Genomic DNA, 18,544 nt, shown 5'->3' on the forward strand with positions numbered 1-18,544 from the left:
TTGTATTTTTATCTTCCAGTTTATGTATCAGATTTTGAGCTTTCTCACTCAGATTATTGCTGATATTTTCCTGCGTGCGTTTTAACAGATCCATAAATGCAGGGTTTGTAAACACGTTTGCAAGTTCATTGAAACTAATGCAGACGGAAATATCGAAGCATGTTTGTCTTTTTGTATCTTTCCAAACTTCTGCCTACTCTCTCTCTCTCTCTCTCTCTCACACACACACACACGCAATTCACCTTAGAATCTAATTTATTTCCTTTGTATTTACTATCTTTTGGTACTTTTCTCACTTAACCCTAAATCTACACCCTTCCAGCTTTAGCAAGTACAGGAACAGAAAGTTGTTTGGACAATTATCTCAATCTGAATTCTAGAGCTGACACTGAGTAATGGCTAGTGCCAGGGGAGGCGATAGCCACCTCGTAAATATAAATTTTATTCACAGCTTGTTCACAATTTATCTTCAGCTGGGGCCCGCTTGCTCCATTCAGATTCATGTGTGCATGTGTTATGTCTGTTCTAGTCTCCTGGGCGCAGGGATGATGGATGGATGAGAGGTTTAGGAGAGAAAGGAAGAAGAAGGAAAGGTGGTCTCCCTATGACCCCCAAGGTCACCGTTAAACAGACAGGAGCACCCTGTACTTGTCCTTCTTCACAGCTAATGAGGATCATACCTCCACAACAGCCCCCTTTTACTGAAAACATTAAAGCCTAGAATTTACTGCGGGTGGTATTAGCAGATGAATGCTCAACACACTTTTGTATGACATTACTTCTCTGCTCTTTTAGTGGGGACATTTAACCATCTAAAATAAATAGGTTCATGCCTGTGTTAAAATAGTGGGCAAAGGAATGTCAGACAAACGTGTCATGCATTCATCCGCTAATATCACAGGGGATATCAGGGATCTCAAAAGCCTCTGTTATATGGACCAGGCTAGTTCAGAGAAAATGTTGCTTACAGCCAGAAATACATACAAATAACGGGAAGGTTGCACCAGACCCTTATTCAGGATGGTCTCCCTGGTTGGCAAAAATGTATACCTGAACACAGCCAAGAATTACAGTATATATTTCTATCAAAGTGGACTTGACCAGATTTGTGTGGATTAAAAAGAAGACTGGTTGCGTGGGCACATATCATTTCGGTACGCCAATGCACATTTTAGGTGGTGGGGGACGGGATACGACATGGATTTGTACCCATGATTTCCCCCCCCCCACCCCGAGCCGAGGTTCTGATCTCTGTCCTATGGGGATGGGGAATTAGGTATTTCTCGCCATGGAGGGGAGAGATGATTGGAGGGTGAGTCAGCCTGAGAACTCTCAGGTACCTCCTAGTGGCCAGCTCAAGATCAGCATAGTCAGAAGCCTGGGAATGAGGTGCCAATCAACTCTTTTATGTTAAGAATGGTTTAGAGTAGAAAAAACACAAACGTAGGAGAGAAAATAAAATACAATGGGGTTGATTTTAACCTGCAGAAACCGGTGTTATTGGGGTGTTAATGGCCTCAGAATAGACTTACTGTCCCGTTAATGCCGGTGATTCTCAGAGGCCTACCGCTGAGCGGCCCGAAACACCTGCCTGTATCAGCCAGTAGGCCCCCTTTAATATGAAAATCGGGGTCCAATGACCTCTACAGGACCCTGATTGCCATCTTAGGACAGAACTGGTCAGAATGTGCGCTGTGCAGGCTCCGCTAGTGATAGAGCTGAAGAGGCCCTGGAAAGGTGAGTTTTAAATTATTTTTGTGGAGCGCGGAGGAGCAGGAGTGCTCCTCCAGTCTCCACAAAAATACTGCGGGTTTGCTGCCGGTCCAGACTCTTTCCCCGCCCCCCCCCCCCCCCGCCACTGGCCTTGTTCCCCCTCCCCAGAACCTACCTGCTACAGCATGCGTTCCAGTCGGCCGACATTCCTGTGGCCCTAAAACCAGCGAGCAGCCTCAAGATGCCCGTTTGGCTGGTCGGCCACTAAAAAGTCAAAATCTATCCCAATGAGTGGAGAAGAGGGATGAACGCCATCTTGCCTTCTAGCAAGAAGAAACAAATCTCTTTGTTTATCTTTTCTCCTTATTTTCCTCTATTAAGCCAGGCTCATTTAATAACAGTTTACTGAGCTGCAGCGGTCTCCAGAAGCAACTCAGATTCGATTCAATCCAAAGTCATTCCACGGTCCTTTTGGACGGAACACACCACGGATTGAGATGCACATTTTGAATTCACTTAGAATGGACTGAAACTGCCAGAACAATTTTTCATCTTCATTATCACACTGTCATCAGTGTATTGCACAATTGTCCCCCGAGATAGCATGGGGCCAGACTCCAGAATGATGAGACTCCAAGCTGATGGTCACTATTCTCTCCGAGCTCTTCCCATTTCCCACACAGTTTAGTGTTATCTGTGTATCAGTTGCATGGTCTGTTCTCCATTTTAATAACTGGTAGCCAAGGCACTGATAGTTTAGGAAACTTTCCCCAAATCATCTTTTGGAAGTCATGATAAATATTTATGTTCCTCCATTGCTTTAGATGGCTTGGACGGAATGACTGAAGACTGGAACTTGAGGTCTGGGTATTGTGGGTTGAATTCACTACCTATCACTGCACAGTGCTGCCAAATACATCATCAACAAGCTACACCACTTTGATGGTGCTTAGAAGGCCATGAAGCACTGAAGCAGATTTTGTGAAACAGTGAGTGCCAGTTCAATTGACTAATGTGCTATAATGTCTACTCATCAAAATCTAAAAGGTTCAGGTTCAACTCAACTAGCTCGCCAAGGTCACTTAGAAATGCTTTAGCAGCATCACTTGCAGTCTCCAGAGGGGTATAATACACTATACCAGAAATATCTCAAGTTTCCTTTTGAAGGGAACTAATGTTCATTTACCTATAATGGGTGGTAGGCTGTTGCATAAGAGCAGAAGTTCCCCCGGTGTCCTGACCAACATCCCTCTCCCAACCAACATCATCAAAAACAGAGTGACCAATCAGTTTTCTGTTTATGGGGCCTTGCTGTGCAGAAATGGTCCGGCATGTTTGCCCACACAACACTTCAAACGTTATTTCATTGAATGGGAAGGGCTTTGAGATGTCCCGAGGACAAGATAAAGCGCTATGTGCACAATTTGAGCTCCATTAACCCATCTTCATTCATGATGAAGAAATCTAGATGTGTCTTCATTCAATTCAGAAGTGTTGACTGGAAAGCTTAGTAAGAAGCTTAGAAAGGCCTAGAAGATCGATTACATAGAAGGCAGCAGACAATTCAACTGATTACCGGAGGGATCAGGAAACGTTAAGTCGTTACCTGAAGAAAGTATCAAATTCCAAAAACTTCTTGAAGGCAGTGGGAAGACAGGTGGACAATGAGAACGGGCAAGTGATAAAACAATAACTTACATTTCTATTGTGCTCTTCATGCAGAAAAATGGTCTCAGAGCACTTTACAAGGTAGAGGGAAGAAAAAGATGAACACAGAGCAGGAGAAAAAAGGGACAATGAAAGCTGGGGGATGAAAGTATAGGGCTTTGTTTAAACCGCTGGGCGGGAATACGGTCAAGCAAGCGGCCAGACCGTCCGTGAGCGGTAGCAGGGATGCTCGGCCGATTTTAACAGTCGGGCCTCATTAATATGTTGCTTGCTGACTGCCCGACCAACACGACTGGGAGGTCAGTGGGAAACGGGTGCTGCCGACGGGGACCCTGGGGAACGGTCCCCGCCACAAGGTAAGCATTCCCAAGGGGAATCCCCGTCAGAGGGTGAGGGTTGGGGGAAGGCTGGGGCAGGGGAGGCCTAAGATTTCATTGAAGCCTGGGGGAGCACACAAGGAAACTAAAAAAAAATTTTTTAAATGTACATTGCTGGGCCTCTTCTGGCCTTGGCTGCTATTCCCAGCAGGTTTAACCTGATAAGGAAGCCACCACTGCTCCCCTACTCACAGGTCTCAGGTTAAAATAGCAGATTGGGCCCTAATGATGTCATGTGAGCCTGATCTGCATATTTAAAGAGGATCCTGCCAGCTTGGGGCAGGAAAGGAGAGGGTAAGTCCCCTGCTCCACTTTAAATGGGTAGTTAAAATCAACACCATAGTCAAGGAGAACGGTTTTTAAGGAGGCTTTTGAAAGCATGAGGAAGGTGGTAGGGCAGAAGATTTAAAGAGGAGTTCTAAATGACAGGGGCTTGGTAGCTGAAAGTGTGGCCGCTCAATAAGTTGTAATTTGTGGAGAGTGGAAGCCAACAACAAGAATGTTGGAGAAGTTGAACCTCGAGGGAATAAAGGTATGGATTAAAGTCTTGTCAGCAGTAGGGGAGAGATAGGGGCAGAGGTGGACAAAGTTTCATAAGTGCAAGAGAGTGGTTTTAGTTACGGATTGGATGTGAGGAAGGAAGCTCAGCTTGCAAGTTGACCTTTGTGCTTAGCCTGAGCTAGTTACCAGGGAGGTTGATCGAGTCAAGACCAGGAGTATGGAATTGATGGCAGGAGTCAAGAGGATGGCTTATCAACATTAAACAAGAGGAAATTACAACTCATCTGGGTCTTCATGCCGGACAGGCAGTTGGAATCGATGACAGAGGCAGGGAGGTAAAGCTGGGTATCATCAGGGTAGATTTGCTGGACCTGTTTCTGGCTGGGGTGGAGATCACCTTGCACAAAAGGTAGGTACTGTAGAACATTAATCAGGGCCAGCGTGGTCTCCTGGACTAGTTTCAATTGCCTAAGGGGGTCAGAGAGAAATTTTCCAGATTTTGTTCCATAATTGGCCGTGGGTTTTTATTTGGTTTTTCGCCTCTCCCAGTGGGGTGGGGAGTGTATGTATTGTGATGTACAAAACATCGTAGTTGTGTGGGACAGGCTGGATGGACCAGTGTTTTTTTTCCTGTCCATCATTGTTCGTATGCTTAATATTTTTAATTCTGTTTAGTCGCCTCTGCCTGCCCATATCTACCAGAAACTCTGTTGCCTGCCCGCCTGCGGGGTCAGGAATTGTCCAGGCGCTCCCCACCCTGACACTGGTCCTATCGGCCTTCTGATCAAGGGGGTTGATCTGCCAAAAATACATAATTTTTTTTAATTTAAATTTTTGGAGTTCCAGGCCACTTGCTTGGATGTTGATACGCCTCCACTCATAAGGCATACTAGCTGCCACTACTATGCCAGGACCCCTTCCAGCCTGAGAGTGGAAACTCCCAGTTTAGGGAGTCTCCATCCTGGCTCCGCCCCCTGGCCATCATTTGCCTTGTAAAGGGGCAGACAGAAATTCTGCCCCATTCAAGGCAAAGAGGAAACTTCCAGAAACAGCAGAGACCCGACACAACTGGGTCTCCACTATTTTCTGGAGGGTTACGGCAGGAGATCAGTGGAATCCTCGCCGGATATTTGGCCCCAGGAAGATGTTTGAAGGGAATGGAGGGATTCAAGGGTTTCAGCAACAGTTCTGAAGGAGGTAGGGACTACCTGCGGGCTACCTGATGATGTAAGTGAGCATGGGGCTGAAGAGGGGAGGTTGGGTGGACAGGAGCTGGATAGGGTTCGAGGGCACAAATGATGGGATTCATGGGTTTGATGTGTTGTTGTTGCTGGCAGATGATAAAGGGAGGCAGACAATGAAACCAGGCAGATGATAAGACCAGATGGATGATGAAAGGAGACAGACAATTAATGCAGATGAGCAATGAGATGAAACAGACGATGAATGCAGGCAGACAAGGAAGACAGGTAGATAATAAGACCAGACAATGAAGGCAGACAGACAATGTTACCTGATAACAGTGGGTAGTGGAAGCTACATGACTGTGTGGTGTATTTAGGTTTTAACATATTTCAAAAAATTGAGACAAAATTGAAGCCTCGACTTACTGATCATGGGACAAATAGATTTGAGCCGGCCCAATACGCAGGTTCACCTGCACCTGCAAAGATAAGCCTGGCCCAATTATCCAATGGAAGTTCCTCTCCCTAATTTCAATAGACTACAGGCACAGGAAAAGCTTGCTCAAAGAGCTTGGCCTGTAACACAAATGGCTGAGGATCGGGAAGTCCAGCAAGAGAGCAGCTCTTAAAAGGGTTATAGCCCACTCCAAATGGGTGAGTAGAACACTACATACAGGAAACTGCCATACTTGCAAGCATTTAAATTCACTTTAATAATTAAATTAAGTTCTCACACAATTCATGCAGAGCACTTTAGCTGGCTGGAAGATCATGTACTACATTAAATCGGGCAGGGATCCAGTGAGAGGGAATTCCTGTATGATTACCTTGTACATTCCATGCCAGATGTTGCCAGGTGGAAAATTTCCCCTCAGGAAAAAGGGTGAGGAATTGAGATTAAAAAGATAGAACTACCATGGCTAAGAAAATGGCAGAGCAGACTTGAACGGGCAAATGGCCTACTCCTGTTCCTATGTTCCCAAATGAATGTGTGCTTATGTACCCATACTGTACCATCTGCTCTCTTCATAGAACAAGAACCATCCAGTAGACCACCAGCCACACCTGAAGAGCATGAGCCAACTGGACACCAATTGTCAATAACCCCACTTGAAGCAGGCACAGATACATACACTATGGGAGAAATGGCTCGTGATGTTGAAGTGGAAGCATAGAATGAGTACTGTGGAGGAAAGGGTTGAGCAGTGTTGGCTGATGGGCCAGCTGGCAAAGAACCCAGATTCCGATTGCTGAGTGTCCCTACTATGCTGCAAGGGATACAGAAGTTATTGAGCCTGTTACAGCAGGAGCACCATAATGCAGAGCTGCTTAGCTCCTTGCAAGATGATCTGGGTAGTGTGGGGAAGTCCAACCGCAGTTATACATAGCTAACCGCCACATGAGTGACCTTGTGCAGTAATTGTTGTCAGCACTGCAGTCTGCCCCTACAGCACTTGAAGAAGCAGAGGCCAATGGAGAAAAATCCAGGCCCACTTCTCCTGCCTGTGGCAGCCTCTCCGTGACAGTACCATTGCTCAATACTCTATTGCTTATTTGCAAAAGTTTAAACATATAAGGGTAGATTTTACAAATTCATATCAGTCAGTTGCTGGCTGGTGCATGCATTGGGCCACGAAAAGGCTCTGGATCTGTCCACTGTTAACCCCAGCAGAAGCTCTCCAAGTCTTTCTGTGCGCCTTTCAATCATTAGGGTCAATCCTGTGAAACATCTGTCCCTGATACAGCTATCCCTAGCTCCACCTCTTATTGCTATACAAAAAAAAATCCAATTACATAGAATGTATAGCACAGAAACAGGCCATTCGACCCAACTGTCTATGCCAGCATTTATGCTCTACACGAGCCTCCTCCCACCCTTCATCATCTAACCCTATCAGCATATCCTTCTATTCCTTTCTCCCTCATGTACTTATCTAGCTTCCCCTTAAATGCATCTATGCTAGTCGCCTCAACTACTCCTTGTGGTAGCGAGTTCCACATTCTAACCATTCTCTGGGTAAAGATGTTTAATTGTCCCCTTCCCTTTAAATTTCACACATGCAATTTTCTGCTCCCACCACTAGTGTGCTCCTTGCATCTATCCAAATCTGCTAACAGTGGAAAGTTGGGTGCAAACAACGCACTCCCATTTGAGTCTGTCTAAAACCCGCCACTATTCATTTGGGTCTAAACTGTAGGAAAATCTAGGCTTGAAGGTTAATTTTACACCAACAGTTTTGTTGGTTACCTTGACATTTTCACACCTGCATATACTTTCTTTGTCCTTACATTTTCATTGGCTTCCGAAACCTCCTACGTCATCAACAGTGTTTTCACAGGAGTATTTTTTTTCCATGAGTGTTTCTCACTTTTCAAGTTATAAAATAAACGTTACAACCCAATATTTCAACGTGACTATCCCTAATAAGTAAATAACATTTTGTGGCAAGCCAGAATTGACTGTACTATAAAACTATCTGTGCAATATGAAGGATAGAGCCAGAATTCCATAGAGGTCTCAGAACCTAGCATTCATCCCTGCATAATATCTCTCCACCAATTATCACATCATGTTGCAGATAAAAGACAAATTGCCTGTGTCACTGGCAGCAGAAGCGATTTGTAAAGAAAATTGTGCAAATTAATATAGATGGCGAGGAGCAGGCTAGCTAGCGTTTTTTTCCCTGTCTGGGTGTGTTTATCAGTAAACGATGACTTGTCTAAATAAATTGGGAGAAAATTGCCCTTGAATAGAACACGACTGTGGTCGAGATTTCAAACTAGCTTCCAGCCAAGACGATCGAATGCTCGCCTGATAGTGTGGGGATCTCTGGAGATTATGGTTGGGGGTGGGGGGAAGGAAAAAAAATTAACTCTGAACCTGCAATTGTAAGCACACAAAACAATGTTTGTGTTGGAATGAAATAGGTTAAGTGCAGTAATACGGAACAAAACCAGACTGGCATTAAAATATGTACCTCATAGTACGAGCCACAAAGCAGCTGCATGAGGTTGTTTTAAGGATGTTCACTCCAATGAGATGTCATCAAGTATTCAGGCCTCCGTGACCCCACTCATTTTCCTGCACACATTTTATCTGCATGAACTATAAAAATAATAAAGTGGGCTCACATCAAAATGTCTGGATCAGAACAGGTTATATTTCAGAAACTGAATCAAATTAGTGTTGATTGCTGTTATGTTCTACAAAAATGAATAATTTAATATTTCTTATGAAATCTGATGGAGTGGAATGTTTTAAGTTTTTTTTAAGGAGGATTTTCTGTTCTCTTCACAGGGAGGAGTATTGGCCCTAAGGAACAAAATAGCTTTCTCGGTTTCTACACCCAATCTTAGCATCTTAATTTAGGCAGGGCGTAAGTCAGAACAGAATGATACTCACTCCATTCTGTTTCAACAATATACCTTAGCTCCAAACTCAGAAGAATGCCTCCTATTGTAATCATGTTAATTTTCTCACTTCTGACCTCGGAGGGGTTAACTTTACTCAGTGCACAGGTAATACATTAACTGGCTCAAAAAATTGGGGCTTTTGTCATTGGAACAAAAGAAGGCTAAGAGAGATCCAATAAAGGTTTTTAAAATTATTAAAGGTTTTGAAAGGATAGTGAAAGATTGTTTCCACTAATTGGTGAATTGGTAACAAGTGGGAGGGGGGAATAGACTGAGGATTATCACTAGAAAAACAAAAGGGGAAGTTGGAAGATTTTTTTTCCACACAGGAAGGTTATTGGAACATGGAATGCTTTACCACAAGTGGGCACTGAGGCAGAGATTATAACATAATTTAAAAGGGAATTGGATAAGACCATAAAAAAGATATGGGGAAAGACAGGGAAATGTGATTAGACTCGATAGCTCTAGTTGAGGAGCCAGCATGATGCACCAAATGGCCACCGATGCTGTCATTTCTATGATTCTATGAAATGGGAGTTCAAATTTTTGCCTATTTTTTAACACAATCTCAGGAATCGCCAACTTTACTCTGTGTTTTGTGGAAGTGTGAATGTGTTAAGGTACACAAAGTATCATACAACTGAGTGTCTAATCAGGAGGCAATTACAAGAGTGCCACATAGGTAGCTAAACAGCCACTTAATGTCATTATTATAGCAGGTATAACTAACATCATGGGACTGGAAGTCAGGGATCAGCAAAATTGTGTGCCCTTAACAGATGCTTAACAAGCCAAAAATGATTATTGCTGGGTTGGGTGTAATTATGTGCTAAATCAGTTCAGTCCCAAGAGGAATTTTGAGAGTAGTTAACACTCGTGCCTCTGAGACAAAAGGTCAAGGGTTCAAGTCCTGTTCCAGAGACTTAAGCACAAAATCTAGGCTGACACTCCAGTGCAGTACTGAGGGACTGTCGGAGGTCCCGTCCTCTCAGGTGGACGTAAAAGATTCCACGGCACTATTCGAAGATGAGCAAGGGAGTTCTCCCCAGTGTCCTGGCCAATATTTATCCCTCAACCAACTGTCAAATTAGTGCAGTTTTTGATTTGGTTTGAGACTGGCCAAACTTATTTCACTTGAGACCCTTACAACCATTTGAACTCAACCTCCAGGGATGAAAAGTCAATGTTATAAACCACTGTTCCACTCTGTCCTCCTCCCCCCACCCCATCCCACCCACTGAATTTGGTTATTGTAAATCTCTCATTACAGCAAACTATTTTTCTGGTCCTGACTGAACTTCCATTGCAGATGGTGAAGCAGTTGAAACCTTGATAAAATAAAGCTCTGCTAATAATGACTTTCTCAGTCCACATGGGCCTAAGGTTTCACTGAAGGAGATTTCACTGTACTATGATTCATTGTGCTAAATATTAAAATACAAATCTAGGCGAGAAGTAATTGAATCTCATTTTCACTAAAAGTTAACTTTGACCACCCAGGACTGGTGGTATAGGGGCTACAAAATTGTCCTTCCCAAGTCACAGCTAGGATCTGAGCTTTAATCCATTTCACACTGATGTCTTCACTCTCTGCTGGCTGGAAGGGATGTCACCACCCCTATAAAGTTGTTAGGAAAACTTTTACTCTTTGTTGATAAACGTAAGACATAATCCCATAATTTTAGCTGCAAAGAAAATGTAAGAACATCATCACATCACTTGCTTGTGACATTAGTGTGATGCACGCCTCCTCTAGGCTCTTGCACTCTCCAGAACAGCGAGAATTGCTCTTTCATGCTCTTACAACTCTTGTGTACTGCCAGATATCTCCAGATTATGCAGTAACAGAGATGCTTGTCACTGTCATGTGACTATATAGTCCAAGGATATCTGCCGGAGCCCTCTAGTCAAACTCATTTGGTGTGTGACTCCAGCTTTTCTGCATGGCTTGCTCCAGTCAAATAGTGAAATAAAATCCAAATCTCATACTTGAAAAATCTGAACTGATCTGATCCTGAAATGCAAGGTTATCAAGGCCGAAATACAAATTAATCTGGACTTGAATCTGAGATTATCTTGCCTCAAGTCTGCATTTATCTAGGCCCAAAGTTCAAAATCATTCAAACAGAGTCCAAGTTTATCCAGACCCAAAATTCAATGTTAGTCAAGTCAAATGTTTCCGTATACCCAGACCTAAAATTCAATGTGGTTATAATTCAATGAAAGTCCATTTGCTCATCCCTACAATCTAGTATATGATGATGGCTCCTAAAATCTCATTTCCAATGGTACCATTGGCCAATGGTTGTGAATATCTAAATTGGAAGAGTGATGACATACCATGGCAGCAATGGACGTGAACATGAGAAGAGCTGTTTCTTTTAAACCAGTGGACCTGCATAACAACAACAACTTGCATTTATATAGCGCCGTTAATGTAGCAAAAAAAACACAAGACGCTTCACAGGAGCGATTATCAAACAAAATTTGACGCCGAGCCACATAAGGAGATATTAGGACAGGTGACCAAATGCTTCATAAGAGATAGGTTTTAAGGAGCGTCTTAAAGGAGGAGAGAGAGGAAGAGAGGCAGAGAGGTTTAGGGAGGGAATTCCAGAGCTTAGGGCCTAGGCAGCTGAAGGCACGGTCGCCAATGGTGGAGCAATTAAAATTGGGGATGCACAAGAGGCCAGAATTGGAGGAGCGCAGAGATCTCGGAGGGTTGTAGGGCTGAAAGAGGTTACAGAGATAGGGAGGGGCGAGGCCATGGAGGGATTTGAAAACAAGGATGAGAATTTTAAAATCAAGGCGTTCCTGGACCGGGAGCCAATGTAGGTCAATGAGCACAGCGAACAAAACAATCCTTGCTGGTTGATGCTGCACTCAAACCCCCTGAGACTACAGTTTTCATCGTGACACCAAAATAATGCTTTATTTTCCTTCATTTAATTGATTGGTGGAGTGCGCTGTTGCTGACATCATGGGGTTACTATTGACACTTGTGAAGCACAGCTTAGCAACGGGAGGAACCATTGGTGCTAAATGCACTTCCTGGCCATTCTTGCTGCAATTTCACTTAAAATCAACAGTGAAGTTAAATAAATGATTCCACAACCACCCCCCACCCCCCCAAAATCGGTGAACACGGACCCAAAAAAAACAACCTTCTGGAAACATTTAAAACAGAAACTTCAATTGCTGCATTTATTATAAAGATTCCCCCCCACCTTTTTATTTAAGTTACGGAATTTTTCCAATTGCATGGTTTATGGTTTTCTGGGGAGTTGATGGTCCCTGAGCTGTCAGACAAACTCTTTGTATTGCGATGGTGGTGTTTAAATTGGACTCCGGCTCAGCTCCATACAAACCAATTTAAAGGGAGTCAGGTCACACATTGTGCATTGTGGCAAACAGCCAGATCCCTCCACGGGTTGATAAACGACAACCTCGTAACCACCAGGGTCGATAACAAGGAGACAGAAAGCTACAGCAGAATTTAACCTCGTTTATTCCATAGTTCAATTCCATCCCTGTTTTGCTTTCAAGGCAACACCTGTGGGAATTTACTGCTTGTTCTGCATTCTTATAATAACCAAGGCAGACAGTTATAATTCTTCAATGAAGAGGAATGTAGTGTTTTAAACTATTATCCGATGCATTTAAAAGGCAATATTCAATACACAAGGGGTCCCATAATAATGCAGTCAACTTCAAGTAACCATGCACCTGATCCAAGCATAGAATTCCTATAAAATAAAATCAATTCCTACGCTTCCCCCTAATGCTTAAACCAGACAAACCATTTAAATGCGTAAACCTTCTCTGACCATAACACTTTCTCCAGTTCTTCACATTCATTATTCAGCATATTGAATATCATCAAACCTTAAAGATGGTGCATTTTAAACTAATCTCATTTACATTTTCATTTGTGGTGTTAAAGGACAATAATATAAGGGGGACTACTTCTTTTTGTGTCCTGCATTGTTTTTTTTTTAGTAGACTTGTACAGCTGAATTTTGATCCTATCTTAAAGTGATCCTTGACAGAATCAGCTTCCCATCCCAAGCCACAAAATAGAAGTCAAACTGATTTAATAGTGAGGCATCAGGAGAAACTTCTTTACCCAGAGAGTGGTTAGAATGTGGAACGGGATACCACGTGGAGTAGTTGAGGTGAATAGCAGAGATGTCTTTAAGGGAAGACTAGATAAACACATGAGGGAGAAAGGAATAGAAGGATGTGCTAATGGGGTTAGAGGAAGAGGGGAGGGAGAAGGCTCGTGTGGAGCATAAACACCGGCATGGACCAGTTGGGCCGAATGGCCTGTTTCTGTGCTGTAATTCTATGTAATCTTTCATCTCGATATTCCTGGGGGCAGATTTTCCTCTTTGCTGCAATGGCATCAAATCTTCGGTGGAGCAAGACTTCTGGCTGCCAATGTGACCTTTAATGTTTAAACCCCTCATGCGGCCCATATCAACTCATGGGGCCGGGAACACATCATCATTCCTTGTTCCCAGTATCGCTAAGGCACAAATGATGGGAACGAGGCCGCATGACATAGTTCCATCATTTGCATCTCATTACAGTATGCCCGCCCATATTTGAACAGACATGCCAGCACCACTTCCAGCGGAAAAACCCAGAACTGGCACTGACTTGCCGGCAGCTAGTGAACAGATCCCAACCGGATCTTCTGCTCCCAGCCACCCAAGTTCTGCTGATGAGGAAATTGGGCCCCACAATCTTTTTATTCATAGATTTAGAACCACACTTTTTCCTTCCGCAATGTCCACTTGAAAGACACCCGAGCCACGATTTTAACTGTCCGCACCCGACAAGAATGGAACCTGCAGGGTGGGGGTTATAATACAGGCAGCGTGGTACTCATCGGATTCACACTGCACACACACCCTGCGCCAGGCAAGCCAGGGCTCCTTGAGATTTAAAAGTTGGGGTCTGTGACGTCAGAAGAAGGCTGAAAAGTTACATTCATTACATTTTTTAAAGGCCTTCTTGTGGGACAGGAGTGTACCTGCAGGACCCACAAGAAATGCTTGACCCACAAGGAATGCTTGGCCCTCCTGTGCCCCGGCCTCCTGCCATGCTTGCCCACTTCCTGCCAAGCTGGCATCACTTCATTGATGCCAGGTTCAAGCGGGAGTCGGGCCTAACTTATTGAAACGAGGCCTGGGAATTCAAATGTCCCAAGCTTCACGTCGGTGAGCCGGGGTGAGCCTAATCCTGGACCTGCCGGTTCCATGCCTTGAGTTAAGAATCGGGGTTCCCGTTTGCTTCTAGTTCAATGTAATGTTGATCTCCAAGCTCTATGGAGGAGTTTCTACAGATTTAGTTGGTGCAGTGAGTCAACATACTGTTCTTTCCACCTTTGGGAGTTCGGATCAAATCCAGCTGAGACTGGTGTGATGACAACCTCCTCTCTCTGCAGGCCAAAATGGGTCCCTGTGTGCAATGACTTTGGGTCGTCTCACTCTAGGAAGTAAAGAGGCGATGTGAGCTCGATCAGTTTCAAAAAATTGTGAATAGCAGTAACTTTCATGAACAGCTTTGTTTAAACAGTAAGTACTGATGACTTAATTGGTGATGACTGACTGGGAGGAGTTACTGATGGCAGCAGTATAGTGCAGGTGAAGAGATGCAGTCATTAACTCAAGATGCTTCAATCTTGTCATCTCAAGTGCACACATATTAACTCAACTCTGTCCTGTTAGCAAATTTGGAAACTTCCCGAAGTCAGTGCTACTGATATCATCATTCACTGATTGAACAAAATGATTTTAAAGAAAATAATTACAATTAATAAAAATTCCTTGCAACTGCCTGATTGATAGAGGAGGTGCTGATGGCAATGTTCTGTCTTTAAACTGATTGATGGACAAGTAGTGCAGTCTAAAGAAATTCTGACCTAGGACTCTAATCCTACCTGCAAACCAAGCAGGTTTCCACCTACCTCCAAGAGCTTGCATGGCTCAGTGGTTAACTGTACTGTCCAGTGTGATAATGAACCAGACAGGCTGGAAGGTCGTGGATTCAATTTGTGATCTGTGCTGAGTTAATTGATCTCAGATGAGAAGGCAGTAAGGGAGCTCCAGTTGGCCTCAATGCCCTTGGGTTAGTGAGGGAGGGGGAAAAAGTCAGCTCAAAAGATTACTTTCCATTGACTCCTACTGGAAAGTATGCACGAGTAAACACCAGGAGTAGAGTTTCCACTTTGGGCGCAATCGGTAATTGGGCGCAAATTGACGATTAGGTTATAGTTCGAGTTTCCGCTAAAATGCATTTGCATAATCACAAACGTAAAATCCTCCCCTCCCGCACCATAACCAAATAGCCTGCTGCCGTTTACGGTCTAGGCTGACACATGAAGAATGGTCACTTGGGTAAGGTACTGAAATGTTTATGGATTATGTGTAACTGTATCCAAGGATGGGTCTGTCCCTTCAGGGGAGGAGGGGAGAATACTAAAAAAATAATATAAAGAGAAAGGTAATATTTTAAAGAGTTGAAAATGTGCTTTACAATAGCCAGTGAAGACCTGGAAACAAATACTGGAGTAACATAATTATACTTTGTCTAACGAGGTGATTAGGAATGCAGTGGTCCTTTTGCATTTGATGTGAACACCAAAGAAAAATGAGTTTTATTTATTTGCAGTTCCCAACAAAGAGAGGTCTGGTTATAAATAGGATACTGAAAGGCTCCCAGTATGATATGGATGAGACAGTCATCTTCACTGGGGGAAATAAGAAATGTTTTTACATGGGGAGGCATTCAGTATTTTACTTAGAAACCACATTGTGTTTTTGTCCCAGATTACAATCACATTTTGATGTGCTTTTATTTTATTTCATTCTTTGCTCTTGATCCAAAACTGGCATTCTGAGTGGAGCACTGCCCAACTGTTCAAAGTGCTAGTGAGGGATGCAGTTACTGGGGGTAAGTGTACAAGTCTGTTCCTGTTATGTGATATATGTGGACTATTGGTATAACTGCTGTTGTACTCCCTTCATCTATTTGTGTAACACAAGAATTGCTAAAGTCATAATGATCCACAGATGCAGTGAACTTTACATGCCCATAACGAGGGAAAGTGATTTGGCACAGCCCCACAAACTTCTACACTTATCACATGTAGCATTATTTTGCATTTTAAGAAGTCCCAGAGGCAATGAAAATGCTGATTTCTGAGCAATGAAATAATCATTTGTTTTAACCATAAACTTTAGGGAATACAAAAATAATCCACTTGCTTCACTAGCAGTTTAGCAGTTGAGCTGAAGTAAGCTGCAGGCTGCAATACGATCTCAGTTACTTTTGAAATCATCCTCACCATTTGTGACATCAAATCTTGATTGTGTTGCAACTTTGTAACCAACTACAGCTAGTCTGCTGGTCAATAGATTAACCAAACGGTGCAAACATTGAATGGAAAGTTGTGAGAATTAATATTCTACAGCACTGTGAAATGAATAGAGCTTTACGAACTTGTTTTGTGATGAAGATCATTTGTAACATCACAAAGTATTTTCTATCAGTTCCACTAAAGAGCTATTCTTATTTCTATTGCTAATAATGATCCAAGTACTTGGCAAACCAAATATGGATTTATCAGGATTCCATTCTACAGAATCTCACTCATGGGATCTTAAACCATTTGCTCTTTATTATTTAACACTATAAACTAGCTTGAATGGTTTAGCCATGTCTTGAAATTTACAAGCTAGAGAATGATCAATGGTAGTTACAAATTGCATTGATTGTGATTTGCGAGTCACATTACTTGATTTTCTAATAGTACGGCATTTTGTGTTGTGTGATTCATTTCAATCCAGTTGGAAATGGAAAGATTTAAAACAGGCTGAGGTACATATATTGCAGATCTGTCAGTCTCTATATGTAGTTCATACTAATCTTGGTAGTAACATTGTGATGTTTTGGGCAGGAGATTATCGTTCCATCTAGCCTACCCTTCCAAACCACCCATCAGTTTCTTTATTGTGATTCTGGAACCAATTGCTCTGTATCCCCTTTTCTAACCGGAATTCATTCAGTCCTTCTTTAAAACCTGCCATGGTTTTCCGTTCTACCAGCCCCAGGGGTAACCTCATAACTCTAGCCTCCTCTTACGAAGAATATGTTGTCTACATTTCCGATTTTCTCTTCACTGTAAATGGTATCCCCTGGTCCTCCAATCCTTTGCCTAACAGAAGAACTTTCCTGAATCCAAATTCTCCCTAGCTATGAAAATCTTCATCGGGTTCAGGAATCAGCTTTGTAGCTCTCCTGTGGACGTGCTCCAATAATGTGGCATCTTCCCTGGAAAATGGAGACCAAAGCTGTGCAAAGTACTCCAGATGTAGTCTCAACTTCACTGAGTAACATCTAAATTGTTTCTCAAGTTACCACTCCTTTGTTCAGAACAGCACTTGCTACATCAGGTTCCAAACTCCCTAGAGCACCAAAATTTACTTAACTACGTCAATTTCAGACTAGGCAATATATTTACAGAAGGAAAATTGACAAATGGATGGCCATTAGGTCAGAGATTAATCCATGGATTTTAATGTCCGTGTTTGCTTTAATTAATGAGGTTCCCTCTCTGGCAGGTGACAGAGGCAATGATCTGAAACTATAGCTTACGAATCCAGTGCCAACTCCCTAAACCCAACATGAGAGGACAATAGGATACGCACTACCACAAGAATTGTAATAGTAATTGTGCACCATTTCAGAAGTGACAGATTACAGTACAGCTCCACAAAGGCCTTCAAATACTTTGTTGTCAGTTGTCTCTTGCGTAACACAGCAACATTTCATGGTGTTATAACTGAATTACAGATGGCAACAATGACAAATGGCTATTGGAGGTAGATGATCAAGATAGCACACAGGAACAAAATCATACAAATCAGCAGGGAAATGTGTAATGCTAGCATGCTCCATTCTATAGCCTGAAGGACTGGGCAGATATCCTGCTCTCAGATTTCCTTCAAGAAAAGAAAAAAGAAAAGAAAGAAAAGGACAAAATTGCATTTATATAGCACCTTATCACATTTGTCAGAAGTATTCCAAAGCACTTTACATAACATGAATTACTTCTGAAGCGCAGCCACTGTAATGTAGGTGAGCTGAACGAGAGCAGCTCTGCCACGACTCACCCTCTCATTTCCCCTTGGGTCCTGTGTGAAGTACCTGGCCTCCATTTGACACTTTCCTTAATTGCAGGGTCAACATTGGAAAGTTGTCATCCATTAGAATTAACCCTCACATATACAAGGCCAAAGTCACTGGAGCAGTTAATGCTGATGCATCGCAAGACTTGTGGTTGCCAGGATAAAACAGAATCTTTTCCCAAATGCTGCATTCAGATTCTTTAGTGATTTGGAATGTATTCATAGGCTTAAGTGATAAATATTGATTGACACAAACTCTGTGATCCTTTCAAGTGCGATAGCTCCACTGAATTCAGATACTCTTTCTCTCAGCCCTGCTGCCAAGCATATTATATATACACAGGAATGATTTGAAGGCTGTGACATGGCATGCACCCCAATATCACTCACAATTCAAAATGTTTACATCTCCCATATTAACACGCTATTTGTTTAACACTGTTGAGAGCAAAAAAGTTGACAAATATAAAGCAGGGAAATATGCTTC

The 18,544-nt window shown here is 42.8% G+C and overlaps 1 long non-coding RNA gene across 1 annotated transcript; it reads left to right on the plus strand.

Annotated features, from left to right (window-relative positions):
* Positions 1–1,353: 1,353 nt before the first annotated feature.
* Positions 1,354–8,595, plus strand: LOC137306937 (uncharacterized). The gene is made up of 3 exons (XR_010958965.1): positions 1,354–1,389; positions 2,538–2,702; positions 6,476–8,595. It is a non-coding gene; the product is annotated as an uncharacterized lncRNA (long non-coding RNA).
* The last annotated feature ends 9,949 nt before the right edge of the window (positions 8,596–18,544 follow it).

Source organism: Heptranchias perlo, chromosome X (assembly GCF_035084215.1).
Source record: "Heptranchias perlo isolate sHepPer1 chromosome X, sHepPer1.hap1, whole genome shotgun sequence".
Lineage (NCBI taxonomy): Eukaryota > Metazoa > Chordata > Chondrichthyes > Hexanchiformes > Hexanchidae > Heptranchias > Heptranchias perlo.